Source organism: Pseudophryne corroboree, chromosome 3 (assembly GCF_028390025.1).
Source record: "Pseudophryne corroboree isolate aPseCor3 chromosome 3, aPseCor3.hap2, whole genome shotgun sequence".
NCBI lineage: Eukaryota > Metazoa > Chordata > Amphibia > Anura > Myobatrachidae > Pseudophryne > Pseudophryne corroboree.
This window is the reverse complement of record NC_086446.1, coordinates 114,549,973-114,559,897: the sequence shown is the minus strand read 5'-3', so window position 1 is coordinate 114,559,897 and position 9,925 is coordinate 114,549,973. Positions and strand designations below refer to the sequence as shown.

The 9,925-nt window shown below is 41.5% G+C and overlaps 32 non-coding genes and 12 pseudogenes across 32 annotated transcripts; all 44 read left to right on the top strand.

The window, feature by feature from the left end:
• Nucleotides 1-36: 36 nt before the first annotated feature.
• LOC135065194 (5S ribosomal RNA) lies at nt 37-155 on the top strand. The gene has a single exon (XR_010251480.1). It is a non-coding gene; the product is annotated as a 5S ribosomal RNA (ribosomal RNA).
• Nucleotides 156-262: 107 nt separating this feature from the next.
• Nucleotides 263-381, top strand: LOC134888381 (5S ribosomal RNA). Its single transcript, XR_010171135.1, has one exon. It is a non-coding gene; the product is annotated as a 5S ribosomal RNA (ribosomal RNA).
• A 107-nt stretch (nt 382-488) lies between these two features.
• LOC135064897 (5S ribosomal RNA) lies at nt 489-607 on the top strand. The gene has a single exon (XR_010251194.1). It is a non-coding gene; the product is annotated as a 5S ribosomal RNA (ribosomal RNA).
• Nucleotides 608-714: 107 nt separating this feature from the next.
• LOC135068455 (5S ribosomal RNA) lies at nt 715-833 on the top strand. The gene has a single exon (XR_010254656.1). It is a non-coding gene; the product is annotated as a 5S ribosomal RNA (ribosomal RNA).
• A 107-nt stretch (nt 834-940) lies between these two features.
• Nucleotides 941-1,059, top strand: LOC135062576 (5S ribosomal RNA). The gene has a single exon (XR_010248923.1). It is a non-coding gene; the product is annotated as a 5S ribosomal RNA (ribosomal RNA).
• Nucleotides 1,060-1,166: 107 nt separating this feature from the next.
• LOC134892381 (5S ribosomal RNA) lies at nt 1,167-1,285 on the top strand (annotated as a pseudogene).
• Nucleotides 1,286-1,392: 107 nt separating this feature from the next.
• Nucleotides 1,393-1,511, top strand: LOC134885707 (5S ribosomal RNA). Its single transcript, XR_010169816.1, has one exon. It is a non-coding gene; the product is annotated as a 5S ribosomal RNA (ribosomal RNA).
• A 107-nt stretch (nt 1,512-1,618) lies between these two features.
• On the top strand, nt 1,619-1,737 carry LOC135062363 (5S ribosomal RNA). The gene has a single exon (XR_010248714.1). It is a non-coding gene; the product is annotated as a 5S ribosomal RNA (ribosomal RNA).
• A 107-nt stretch (nt 1,738-1,844) lies between these two features.
• Nucleotides 1,845-1,963, top strand: LOC134888759 (5S ribosomal RNA; annotated as a pseudogene).
• A 107-nt stretch (nt 1,964-2,070) lies between these two features.
• LOC134886192 (5S ribosomal RNA) lies at nt 2,071-2,189 on the top strand. The gene has a single exon (XR_010170283.1). It is a non-coding gene; the product is annotated as a 5S ribosomal RNA (ribosomal RNA).
• A 107-nt stretch (nt 2,190-2,296) lies between these two features.
• LOC135060421 (5S ribosomal RNA) lies at nt 2,297-2,415 on the top strand. Its single transcript, XR_010246815.1, has one exon. It is a non-coding gene; the product is annotated as a 5S ribosomal RNA (ribosomal RNA).
• A 107-nt stretch (nt 2,416-2,522) lies between these two features.
• LOC135059859 (5S ribosomal RNA) lies at nt 2,523-2,641 on the top strand. Its single transcript, XR_010246257.1, has one exon. It is a non-coding gene; the product is annotated as a 5S ribosomal RNA (ribosomal RNA).
• A 107-nt stretch (nt 2,642-2,748) lies between these two features.
• LOC135065441 (5S ribosomal RNA) lies at nt 2,749-2,867 on the top strand. The gene has a single exon (XR_010251725.1). It is a non-coding gene; the product is annotated as a 5S ribosomal RNA (ribosomal RNA).
• Nucleotides 2,868-2,974: 107 nt separating this feature from the next.
• Nucleotides 2,975-3,092, top strand: LOC134885648 (5S ribosomal RNA). Its single transcript, XR_010169758.1, has one exon. It is a non-coding gene; the product is annotated as a 5S ribosomal RNA (ribosomal RNA).
• A 108-nt stretch (nt 3,093-3,200) lies between these two features.
• On the top strand, nt 3,201-3,319 carry LOC135066497 (5S ribosomal RNA). The gene has a single exon (XR_010252744.1). It is a non-coding gene; the product is annotated as a 5S ribosomal RNA (ribosomal RNA).
• A 107-nt stretch (nt 3,320-3,426) lies between these two features.
• On the top strand, nt 3,427-3,544 carry LOC134892818 (5S ribosomal RNA; annotated as a pseudogene).
• A 107-nt stretch (nt 3,545-3,651) lies between these two features.
• LOC134888415 (5S ribosomal RNA) lies at nt 3,652-3,770 on the top strand (annotated as a pseudogene).
• A 107-nt stretch (nt 3,771-3,877) lies between these two features.
• LOC134888370 (5S ribosomal RNA) lies at nt 3,878-3,996 on the top strand. The gene has a single exon (XR_010171134.1). It is a non-coding gene; the product is annotated as a 5S ribosomal RNA (ribosomal RNA).
• A 107-nt stretch (nt 3,997-4,103) lies between these two features.
• Nucleotides 4,104-4,222, top strand: LOC134888359 (5S ribosomal RNA). Its single transcript, XR_010171133.1, has one exon. It is a non-coding gene; the product is annotated as a 5S ribosomal RNA (ribosomal RNA).
• A 107-nt stretch (nt 4,223-4,329) lies between these two features.
• On the top strand, nt 4,330-4,448 carry LOC134888348 (5S ribosomal RNA). Its single transcript, XR_010171132.1, has one exon. It is a non-coding gene; the product is annotated as a 5S ribosomal RNA (ribosomal RNA).
• Nucleotides 4,449-4,555: 107 nt separating this feature from the next.
• On the top strand, nt 4,556-4,674 carry LOC135059858 (5S ribosomal RNA). Its single transcript, XR_010246256.1, has one exon. It is a non-coding gene; the product is annotated as a 5S ribosomal RNA (ribosomal RNA).
• Nucleotides 4,675-4,781: 107 nt separating this feature from the next.
• Nucleotides 4,782-4,900, top strand: LOC134887937 (5S ribosomal RNA; annotated as a pseudogene).
• Nucleotides 4,901-5,007: 107 nt separating this feature from the next.
• LOC134891265 (5S ribosomal RNA) lies at nt 5,008-5,125 on the top strand (annotated as a pseudogene).
• Nucleotides 5,126-5,232: 107 nt separating this feature from the next.
• Nucleotides 5,233-5,351, top strand: LOC135065192 (5S ribosomal RNA). The gene has a single exon (XR_010251479.1). It is a non-coding gene; the product is annotated as a 5S ribosomal RNA (ribosomal RNA).
• Nucleotides 5,352-5,458: 107 nt separating this feature from the next.
• On the top strand, nt 5,459-5,577 carry LOC134888336 (5S ribosomal RNA). Its single transcript, XR_010171131.1, has one exon. It is a non-coding gene; the product is annotated as a 5S ribosomal RNA (ribosomal RNA).
• A 107-nt stretch (nt 5,578-5,684) lies between these two features.
• On the top strand, nt 5,685-5,803 carry LOC134894212 (5S ribosomal RNA; annotated as a pseudogene).
• Nucleotides 5,804-5,910: 107 nt separating this feature from the next.
• LOC134886190 (5S ribosomal RNA) lies at nt 5,911-6,029 on the top strand. The gene has a single exon (XR_010170281.1). It is a non-coding gene; the product is annotated as a 5S ribosomal RNA (ribosomal RNA).
• A 107-nt stretch (nt 6,030-6,136) lies between these two features.
• LOC135069019 (5S ribosomal RNA) lies at nt 6,137-6,255 on the top strand. Its single transcript, XR_010255209.1, has one exon. It is a non-coding gene; the product is annotated as a 5S ribosomal RNA (ribosomal RNA).
• A 107-nt stretch (nt 6,256-6,362) lies between these two features.
• LOC135068761 (5S ribosomal RNA) lies at nt 6,363-6,481 on the top strand. The gene has a single exon (XR_010254953.1). It is a non-coding gene; the product is annotated as a 5S ribosomal RNA (ribosomal RNA).
• A 107-nt stretch (nt 6,482-6,588) lies between these two features.
• LOC135065440 (5S ribosomal RNA) lies at nt 6,589-6,707 on the top strand. Its single transcript, XR_010251724.1, has one exon. It is a non-coding gene; the product is annotated as a 5S ribosomal RNA (ribosomal RNA).
• Nucleotides 6,708-6,814: 107 nt separating this feature from the next.
• Nucleotides 6,815-6,933, top strand: LOC134888324 (5S ribosomal RNA). The gene has a single exon (XR_010171129.1). It is a non-coding gene; the product is annotated as a 5S ribosomal RNA (ribosomal RNA).
• Nucleotides 6,934-7,040: 107 nt separating this feature from the next.
• On the top strand, nt 7,041-7,159 carry LOC135066496 (5S ribosomal RNA). The gene has a single exon (XR_010252743.1). It is a non-coding gene; the product is annotated as a 5S ribosomal RNA (ribosomal RNA).
• Nucleotides 7,160-7,266: 107 nt separating this feature from the next.
• LOC134892817 (5S ribosomal RNA) lies at nt 7,267-7,384 on the top strand (annotated as a pseudogene).
• Nucleotides 7,385-7,491: 107 nt separating this feature from the next.
• Nucleotides 7,492-7,610, top strand: LOC134888414 (5S ribosomal RNA; annotated as a pseudogene).
• Nucleotides 7,611-7,717: 107 nt separating this feature from the next.
• On the top strand, nt 7,718-7,836 carry LOC134888313 (5S ribosomal RNA). The gene has a single exon (XR_010171128.1). It is a non-coding gene; the product is annotated as a 5S ribosomal RNA (ribosomal RNA).
• Nucleotides 7,837-7,943: 107 nt separating this feature from the next.
• Nucleotides 7,944-8,062, top strand: LOC135063067 (5S ribosomal RNA). Its single transcript, XR_010249407.1, has one exon. It is a non-coding gene; the product is annotated as a 5S ribosomal RNA (ribosomal RNA).
• Nucleotides 8,063-8,169: 107 nt separating this feature from the next.
• Nucleotides 8,170-8,288, top strand: LOC135064443 (5S ribosomal RNA). The gene has a single exon (XR_010250750.1). It is a non-coding gene; the product is annotated as a 5S ribosomal RNA (ribosomal RNA).
• A 107-nt stretch (nt 8,289-8,395) lies between these two features.
• LOC134891268 (5S ribosomal RNA) lies at nt 8,396-8,514 on the top strand (annotated as a pseudogene).
• Nucleotides 8,515-8,621: 107 nt separating this feature from the next.
• LOC134888302 (5S ribosomal RNA) lies at nt 8,622-8,740 on the top strand. The gene has a single exon (XR_010171127.1). It is a non-coding gene; the product is annotated as a 5S ribosomal RNA (ribosomal RNA).
• A 107-nt stretch (nt 8,741-8,847) lies between these two features.
• Nucleotides 8,848-8,966, top strand: LOC134901431 (5S ribosomal RNA). The gene has a single exon (XR_010174923.1). It is a non-coding gene; the product is annotated as a 5S ribosomal RNA (ribosomal RNA).
• A 107-nt stretch (nt 8,967-9,073) lies between these two features.
• Nucleotides 9,074-9,191, top strand: LOC134892160 (5S ribosomal RNA; annotated as a pseudogene).
• Nucleotides 9,192-9,298: 107 nt separating this feature from the next.
• Nucleotides 9,299-9,417, top strand: LOC134888413 (5S ribosomal RNA; annotated as a pseudogene).
• A 107-nt stretch (nt 9,418-9,524) lies between these two features.
• On the top strand, nt 9,525-9,643 carry LOC134888289 (5S ribosomal RNA). The gene has a single exon (XR_010171126.1). It is a non-coding gene; the product is annotated as a 5S ribosomal RNA (ribosomal RNA).
• Nucleotides 9,644-9,750: 107 nt separating this feature from the next.
• LOC135063066 (5S ribosomal RNA) lies at nt 9,751-9,869 on the top strand. The gene has a single exon (XR_010249406.1). It is a non-coding gene; the product is annotated as a 5S ribosomal RNA (ribosomal RNA).
• Nucleotides 9,870-9,925: the final 56 nt, after the last annotated feature.

Sequence of the window (9,925 nt, the reverse complement as noted above, 5' to 3'; positions counted from 1 at the left end):
AGAAGTAGAAAATTTCTAACAGAAACCACAAAGCTCATCTACAGCCACACCACACTGGATACGCCCAATCTCATCTGATCTTGGAAGCTAAGCAGTGTTGGGCATGGTTAGTACTTGGATGGGAGACCACCTGGGAATACAAGGTGCTGTAGATATTTTTATACTGCAAACACCGTTCTGTTGATGCATTCCATTTTCAAACGTATTCATTTATGAACCAGTAGTTAGAAGTAGAAAAATTCTAACAGAAACCACAAAGCTCATCTACAGCCACACCACACTGGATACGCCCAATCTCATCTGATCTTGGAAGCTAAGCAGTGTTGGGCCTGGTTAGTACTTGGATGGGAGACCACCTGGGAATACAAGGTGCTGTAGATATTTTTATACTACCAACACCGTTCTGTTGATGCATTCCATTTTCAAACGTATTCATTTATGAAACAGTAGTTAGAAGTAGAAAAGTTCTAACAGAAACCATAAAGCTCATCTACAGCCACACCACACTAGATACGCCCAATCTCATCTGATCTTGGAAGCTAAGAAGTGTTGGGCCTGGTTAGTACTTGGATGGGAGACCACCTGGGAATACAAGGTGCTGTAGATATTTTTATACTGCCAACACCATTCTGTTGATGCATTCCATTTTCAAACGTATTCATTTATGAACCAGTAATTAGAAGTAGAAAAGTTCTAACAGAAACCATAAAGCTCATCTAGAGCCAAGCCACACTGGATACGCCCAATCTCATCTGATCTTGGAAGCTAAGCAGTGTTGGGCCTGGTTAGTACTTGGATGGGAGACCACCTGGGAATACAAGGTGCTGTAGATATTTTTATACTGCCAACACCATTCTGTTGATGCATTCCATTTTCAAACATATTCATTTATGAACCAGTAGTTAGAAGTAGAAAAGTTCTAACAGAAACCACAAAGCTCATCTACAGCCACACCACACTGGATACGCCCAATCTCATCTGATCTTGGAAGCTAAGCAGTGTTGGGCCAGGTTAATACTTGGATGGGAGACCACCTGGGAATACAAGGTGCTGTAGATATTTTTATACTGCCAACACCGTTCTGTTGATGCATTCCATTTTCAAACGTCTTCATTTATGAACCAGTAGTTAGAAGTAGAAAAGTTCTAACAGAAACAACAAAGCTCATCTACAGCCACAGCACACTGGATACGCCCAATCTCATCTAATCTTGGAAGCTAAGCAGTGTTGGGCCTAGTTAGTATTTGGATGGGAGACCACCTGGGAATACAAGGTGCTGTAGATATTTTTATACTGCCAACACCGGTCTGTTGATGCATTCCATTTTCAAACGTTTTAATTTATGAACCAGTAGTTAGAAGTAGAAAAGTTCTAACAGAAACCATAAAGCTCATCTAGAGCCAAGCCACACTGGATACGCCCAATCTCATCTGATCTTGGAAGCTAAGCAGTGTTGGACCTGGTTAGTACTTGGATGGGAGACCACCTGGGAATACAAGGTGCTGTAGATATTTTTATACTGCCAACACCGTTCTGTTGATGCATTCCATTTTCAAACGTATTCATTTATGAACCAGTAGTTAGAAGTAGAAAAGTTCTAACAGAAACCACAAAGCTCATTTACAGCCACACCACATTGGATACGCCCAATCTCATCTGATCTTGGAAGCTAAGCAGTGTTGGGCCTGGTTAGTACTTGGATGGGAGACCACCTGGGAATACAAGGTGCTGTAGATATTTTTATACTGCCAACACCGTTCTGTTGATGCATTCCATTTTCAAACGTATTCATTTATGAACCAGTAGTTAGAAGTAGAAAAGTTCTAACAGAAACAACAAAGCTCATCTACAGCCACAGCACACTGGATACGCCCAATCTCATCTAATCTTGGAAGCTAAGCAGTGTTGGGCCTGGTTAGTACTTGGATGGGAGACCACCTGGGAATACAAGGTGCTGTAGATATTTTTATACTGCCAACACCGTTCTGTTGATGCATTCCATTTTCAAACGTTTTCATTTATGAACCAGTAGTTAGAAGTAGAAAAGTTCTAACAGAAACCACAAAGCTCATCTACAGCCACACCACACTGGATACGCCCAATCTCATCTGATCTTGGAAGCTAAGCAGTGTTGTGCCTGGTTAGTACTTGGATGGGAGACCAAATGGGAATACAAGGTGCTGTAGATATTTTTATACTGCCAACACCGGTCTGTTGATGCATTCCATTTTCAAACGTTTTCATTTATGAACCAGTAGTTAGAAGTAGAAAAGTTCTAACAGAAACCACAAAGCTCATCTACAGCCACACCACACTGGATACGCCCAATCTCATCTGATCTTGGAAGCTAAGCAGTGTTGGGCCTGGTTAGTACTTGGATGGGAGACCACCTAGGAATACAAGGTGCTGTAGATATTTTTATACTGCCAACACCGTTCTGTTGATGCATTCAATTTTCAAATGTATTCATTAATGAACCAGTAGTTAGAAGTAGAAAAGTTCTAACAGAAACCAGAAAGTTCATCTACAGCAACACCACACTGGATACGCCCAATCTCATCTGATCTTGGAAGCTAAGCAGTGTTGGGCCTGGTTAGTACTTGGATGGGAGACCACCTGGGAATACAAGGTGCTGTAGATATTTTCATACTGCCAACACCGTTCTGTTGATGCATTCAATTTTCAAATGTATTCATTTATGAACCAGTAGTTAGAAGTAGAAAAGTTCAAACAGAAACCACAAAGCTCATCTACAGCCACACCACACTGGATACGCCCAATCTCATCTGATCTAGGAAGCTAAGCAGTGTTGGGCCTGGTTAGTACTTGGATGGGAGACCACCTGGGAATACAAGGTGCTGTAGATATTTTTATACTACCAACACCGTTCTGTTGATGCATTCCATTTTCAAACGTATTCATTTATGAACCAGTAGTTAGAAGTAGAAAAGTTCTAACAGAAACCATAAAGCTCATCTACAGCCACACCACACTGGATACGCCCAATCTCATCTGATCTTGGAAGCTAAGCAGTGTTGGGCCTGGTTAGTACTTGGATGGGAGACCACCTGGGAATACAAGGTGCTGTAGATGTTTTTATACTACCAACACCGTTCTGTTGATGCATTCCATTTTCAAACGTATTCATTTATGAACCAGTAGTTACAAGTAGAAAAGTTCTAACAGAAACCACAAAGCTCATCTACAGCCACACCACACTGGATACGCCCAATCTCATCTGATATTGGAAGCTAAGCAGTGTTGGGCCTGGTTAGTACTTGGATGGGAGACCACTTGGGAATACAAGGTGCTGTAGATATTTTTATACTGCCAACACCGTTCTGTTGATGCATTCCATTTTCAAACGTATTCATTTATGAACCAGTAGTTAGAAGTAGAAAAGTTCTAACAGAAACCACAAAGCTAATCTACAGCCACACCACACTGGATACGCCCAATCTCATCTGATATTGGAAGCTAAGCAGTGTTGGGCCTGGTTAGTACTTGGATGGGAGACCACCTGGGAATACAAGGTGCTTAGATATTTTTATACTGCCAACACCGTTCTGTTGATGCATTCCATTTTCAATCGTATTCATTTATGAACCAGTAGTTAGAAGTAGAAAATTTCTAACAGAAACCACAAAGCTCATCTACAGCCACACCACACTGGATACGCCCAATCTCATATGATTTTGGAAGCTAAGCAGTGTTGGGCATGGTTAGTACTTGGATGGGAGACCACCTGGGAATACAAGGTGCTGTAGATATTTTTTTACTGCAAACACCGTTCTGTTGATGCATTCCATTTTCAAACGTATTCATTTATGAACCAGTAGTTAGAAGTAGAAAAGTTCTAACAGAAACCACAAAGCTCATCTACAGCCACACCACACTGGATACGCCCAATCTCATCTGATCTTGGAAGCTAAGCAGTGTTGGGCCTGGTTAGTACTTGGATGGGAGACCACCTGGGAATACAAGGTGCTGTAGATATTTTTATACCGCCAACACCGTTCTGTTGATGCATTCCATTTTCAAACGTATTCATTTATGAACCAGTAGTTAGAAGTAGAATAGTTCTAACAGAAACCACAAAGCTCATCTACAGCCACACCACACTGGATACGCCCAATCTCATCTGATCTTGGAAGCTAAGCAGTGTTGGGCCTGGTTAGTACTTGGATGGGAGACCACCTGGGAATACAAGGTGCTGTAGATATTTTTATACTGCCAACACCGTTCTGTTGATGCATTCCATTTTCAAACGTATTCATTTATGAACCAGTAGTTAGAAGTAGAAAAGTTCTAACAAAAACCACAAAGCTCATCTACAGCCACACCACACTGGATACGCCCAATCTCATCTGATCTTGGAAGCTAAGCAGTGTTGGGCCTGGTTAGTACTTGGATGGGAGACCACCTGGGAATACAAGGTGCTGTAGATATTTTTATACTGCCAACACCGTTCTGTTGATGCATTCCATTTTAAAACGTATTCATTTATGAACCAGTAGTTAGAAGTAGAAAAGTTCTAACAGAAACCAGAAAGTTCATCTACAGCAACACCACACTGGATACGCCCAATCTCATCTGATCTTGGAAGCTAAGCAGTGTTGGGCCTGGTTAGTACTTGGATGGGAGACCACCTGGGAATACAAGGTGCTGTAGATATTTTTATACTGCCAACACCGTTCTGTTGATGCATTCCATTTTCAAACGTATTCATTTATGAACCAGTAGTTAGAAGTAGAAAAGTTCTAACAGAAACCATAAAGCTCATCTACAGCAACACCACACTTGATACGCCCAATCTCATCTGATCTTGGAAGCTAAGCAGTGTTTGGCCTGGTTAGTACTTGGATGGGAGACCACCTGGGAATACAAGGTGCTGTAGATATTTTTATACTGCCAACACCGTTCTGTTGATGCATTCCATTTTCAAACGTATTCATTTATGAACCAGTAGTTAGAAGTAGAAAAGTTCTAACAGAAACGACAAAGCTCAACTACAGCCACACCACACTGGATACGCCCAATCTCATCTGATCTTGGAAGCTAAGCAGTGTTGGGCCTGGTTAGTACTTGGATGGGAGACCACCTGGGAATACAAGGTGCTTAGATATTTTTATACTGCCAACACCGTTCTGTTGATGCATTCCATTTTCAAACGTATTCATTTATGAACCAGTAGTTAGAAGTAGAACATTTCTAACAGAAACCACAAAGCTCATCTACAGCCACACCACACTGGATACGCCCAATCTCATCTGATCTTGGAAGCTAAGCAGTGTTGGGCATGGTTAGTACTTGGATGGGAGACCACCTGGGAATACAAGGTGCTGTAGATATTTTTATACTGCAAACACCGTTCTGTTGATGCATTCCATTTTCAAACGTATTCATTTATGAACCAGTAGTTAGAAGTAGAAAAATTCTAACAGAAACCACAAAGCTCATCTACAGCCACACCACACTGGATACGCCCAATCTCATCTGATCTTGGAAGCTAAGCAGTGTTGGGCCTGGTTAGTACTTGGATGGGAGACCACCTGGGAATACAAGGTGCTGTAGATATTTTTATACTACCAACACCGTTCTGTTGATGCATTCCATTTTCAAACGTATTCATTTATGAACCAGTAGTTAGAAGTAGAAAAGTTCTAACAGAAACAACAAAGCTCATCTACAGCCACAGCACACTGGATACGCCCAATCTCATCTAATCTTGGAAGCTAAGCAGTGTTGGGCCTGGTTAGTACTTGGATTGGAGACCACCTGGGAATACAAGGTGCTGTAGATATTTTTATACTGCCAACACCGTTCTGTTGATGCATTCCATTTTCAAACGTTTTCATTTATGAACCAGTAGTTAGAAGTAGAAAAGTTCTAACAGAAACCACAAAGCTCATCTACAGCCACACCACACTGGATACGCCCAATCTCATCTGATCTTGGAAGCTAAGCAGTGTTGTGCCTGGTTAGTACTTGGATGGGAGACCAAATGGGAATACAAGGTGCTGTAGATATTTTTATACTGCCAACACCGGTCTGTTGATGCATTCCATTTTCAAACGTTTTCATTTATGAACCAGTAGTTAGAAGTAGAAAAGTTCTAACAGAAACCAGAAAGTTCATCTACAGCAACACCACACTGGATACGCCCAATCTCATCTGATCTTGGAAGCTAAACAGTGTTGGGCCTGGTTAGTACTTGGATGGGAGACCACCTAGGAATACAAGGTGCTGTAGATATTTTTATACTGCCAACACCGTTCTGTTGATGCATTCAATTTTCAAATGTATTCATTTATGAACCAGTAGTTAGAAGTAGAAAAGTTCTAACAGAAACCAGAAAGTTCATCTACAGCAACACCACACTGGATACGCCCAATCTCATCTGATCTTGGAAGCTAAGCAGTGTTGGCCCTGGTTAGTACTTGGATGGGAGACCACCTGGGAATACAAGGTGCTGTAGATATTTTCATACTGCCAACACCGTTCTGTTGATGCATTCAAATTTCAAATGTATTCATTTATGAACCAGTAGTTAGAAGTAGAAAAGTTCAAACAGAAACCACAAAGCTCATCTACAGCCACACCACACTGGATACGCCCAATCTCATCTGATCTAGGAAGCTAAGCAGTGTTGGGCCTGGTTAGTACTTGGATGGGAGACCACCTGGGAATACAAGGTGCTGTAGATATTTTTATACTACCAACACCGTTCTGTTGATGCATTCCATTTTCAAACGTATTCATTTATGAACCAGTAGTTAGAAGTAGAAAAGTTCTAACTGAAACCATAAAGCTCATCTACAGCCACACCACACTGGATACGCCCAATCTCATCTGATCTTGGAAGCTAAGCAGTGTTGGGCCTGGTTAGTACTTGGATGGGAGACCACCTGGGAATACAAGGTGCTGTAGATATTTTTATACTACCAACACCGTTCTGTTGATGCATTCCATTTTCAAACGTATTCATTTATGAACCAGTAGTTAGAAGTAGAAAAGTTCTAACAGAAACCACAAAGCTCATCTACAGCCACACCACACTGGATACGCCCAATCTCATCTGATATTGGAAGCTAAGCAGTGTTGGGCCTGGTTAGTACTTGGATGGGAGACCACTTGGGAATACAAGGTGCTGTAGATATTTTTATACTGCCAACACCGTTCTGTTGATGCATTCCATTTTCAAACGTATTCATTTATGAACCAGTAGTTAGAAGTAGAAAAGTTCTAACAGAAACCACAACGCTCATCTACAGCCACACCACACTGGATACGCCCAATCTCATCTGATATTGGAAGCTAAGCAGTGTTGGGCCTGGTTAGTACTTGGATGGGAGACCACCTGGGAATACAAGGTGCTTAGATATTTTTATACTGCCAACACCGTTCTGTTGATGCATTCCATTTTCAATCGTATTCATTTATGAACCAGTAGTTAGAAGTAGAAAATTTCTAACAGAAACCACAAAGCTCATCTACAGCCACACCACACTGGATACGCCCAATCTCATATGATTTTGGAAGCTAAGCAGTGTTGGGCATGGTTAGTACTTGGATGGGAGACCACCTGGGAATACAAGGTGCTGTAGATATTTTTATACTGCAAACACCGTTCTGTTGATGCATTCCATTTTCAAACGTATTCATTTATGAACCAGTAGTTAGAAGTAGAAAAGTTCTAACAGAAACCACAAAGCTCATCTACAGCCACACCACACTGGATACGCCCAATCTCATCTGATCTTGGAAGCTAAGCAGTGTTGGGCCTGGTTAGTACTTGGATGGGAGACCACCTGGGAATACAAGGTGCTGTAGATATTTTTATACTACCAACACCGTTCTGTTGATGCATTCCATTTTCAAACGTATTCATTTATGAAACAGTAGTTAGAAGTAGAAAAGTTCTAACAGAAACCGTAAAGCTCATCTACAGCCACACCACACTAGATACGCCCAATCTCATCTGATCTTGGAAGCTAAGCAGTGTTGGGCCTGGTTAGTACTTGGATGGGAGACCACCTGGGAATACAAGGTGCTGTAGATATTTTTATACTACCAACACCGTTCTGTTGATGCATTCCATTTTCAAATGTATTCATTTATGAACCAGTAGTTAGAAGTAGAAAAGTACTAACAGAAACCATAAAGCTCTTCTACAGCCACACCACACTGGATATGCCCAATCTCATCTGATCTTGGAAGCTAAGCAGTGTTGGGCCTGGTTAGTACTTGGATGGGAGACCACCTGGGAATACAAGGTGCTGTAGATATTTTTATACTACCAACACCGTTCTGTTGATGCATTCCATTTTCAAACGTATTCATTTATGAACCAGTAGTTAGAAGTAGAAAAGTTCTAACAGAAACCATAAAGCTCATCTAGAGCCAAGCCACACTGGATACGCCCAATCTCATCTGATCTTGGAAGCTAAGCAGTGTTGGGCCTGGTTAGTAATTGGATGGGAGACCACCTGGGAATGCAAGGTGCTGTAGATATTTTTATACTACCAACACCGTTCTGTTGATGCATTCCATTTTCAAACGTATTCATTTATGAACCAGTAGTTAGAAGTAGAAAAGTTCTAACAGAAACCACAAAGCTCATCTACAGCCACACCACACTGGATACGCCCAATCTCATCTGATCTTGGAAGCTAAGCAGTGTTGGGCCTGGTTAGTACTTGGATGGGAGACCACCTGGGAATACAAGGTGCTGTAGATATTTTTATACCGCCAACACCGTTCTGTTGATGCATTCCATTTTCAAACGTATTCATTTATGAACCAGTAGTTAGAAGTAGAATAGTTCTAACAGAAACCACAAAGCTCATCTACAGCCACACCACACTGGATACGCCCAATCTCATTTGATCTTGGAAGCTAAGCAGTGTTGGGCCTGGTTAGTACTTGGATGGGAGACCACCTGGGAATACAAGGTGCTGTAGATATTTTTATACTGCCAACACCGTTCTGTTGATGCATTCCATTTTCAAATGTATTCATTTATGAACCAGTAGTTAGAAGTAGAAAAGTTCTAACAGAAACCACAAAGCTCATCTACAGCCACACCACACTGGATACGCCCAATCTCATCTGATTTTGGAAGCTAAGCAGTGTTGGGCCTGGTTAGTACTTGGATGGGAGACCACCTGGGAATACAAGGTGCTTAGATATTTTTATACTGCCAACACCGTTCTGTTGATGCATTCCATTTTCAAACGTATTCATTAATGAACCAGTAGTTAGAAGTAGAAAATTTCTAACAGAAACCACAAAGCTCATCTACAGCCACACCACACTGGATACGCCCAATCTCATATGATTTTGGAAGCTAAGCAGTGTTGGGCATGGTTAGTACTTGGATGGGAGACCACCTGGGAATACAAGGTGCTGTAGATATTTTTATACTGCAAACACCGTTCTGTTGATGCATTCCATTTTCAAACGTATTCATTTATGAACCAGTAGTTAGAAGTAGAAAAGTTCTAACAGAAACCACAAAGCTCATCTACAGCCACACCACACTGGATACGCCCAATCTCATCTGATCTTGGAAGCTAAGCAGTGTTGGGCCTGGTTAGTACTTGGATGGGAGACCACCTGGGAATACAAGGTGCTGTAGATATTTTTATACTACCAACACCGTTCTGTTGATGCATTCCATTTTCAAACGTATTCATTTATGAAACAGTAGTTAGAAGTAGAAAAGTTCTAACAGAAACCGTAAAGCTCATCTACAGCCACACCACACTAGATACGCCCAATCTCATCTGATCTTGGAAGCTAAGCAGTGTTGGGCCTGGTTAGTACTTGGATGGGAGACCACCTGGGAATACAAGGTGCTGTAGATATTTTTATACTACCAACACCGTTCTGTTGATGCATTCCATTTTCAAATGTATTCATT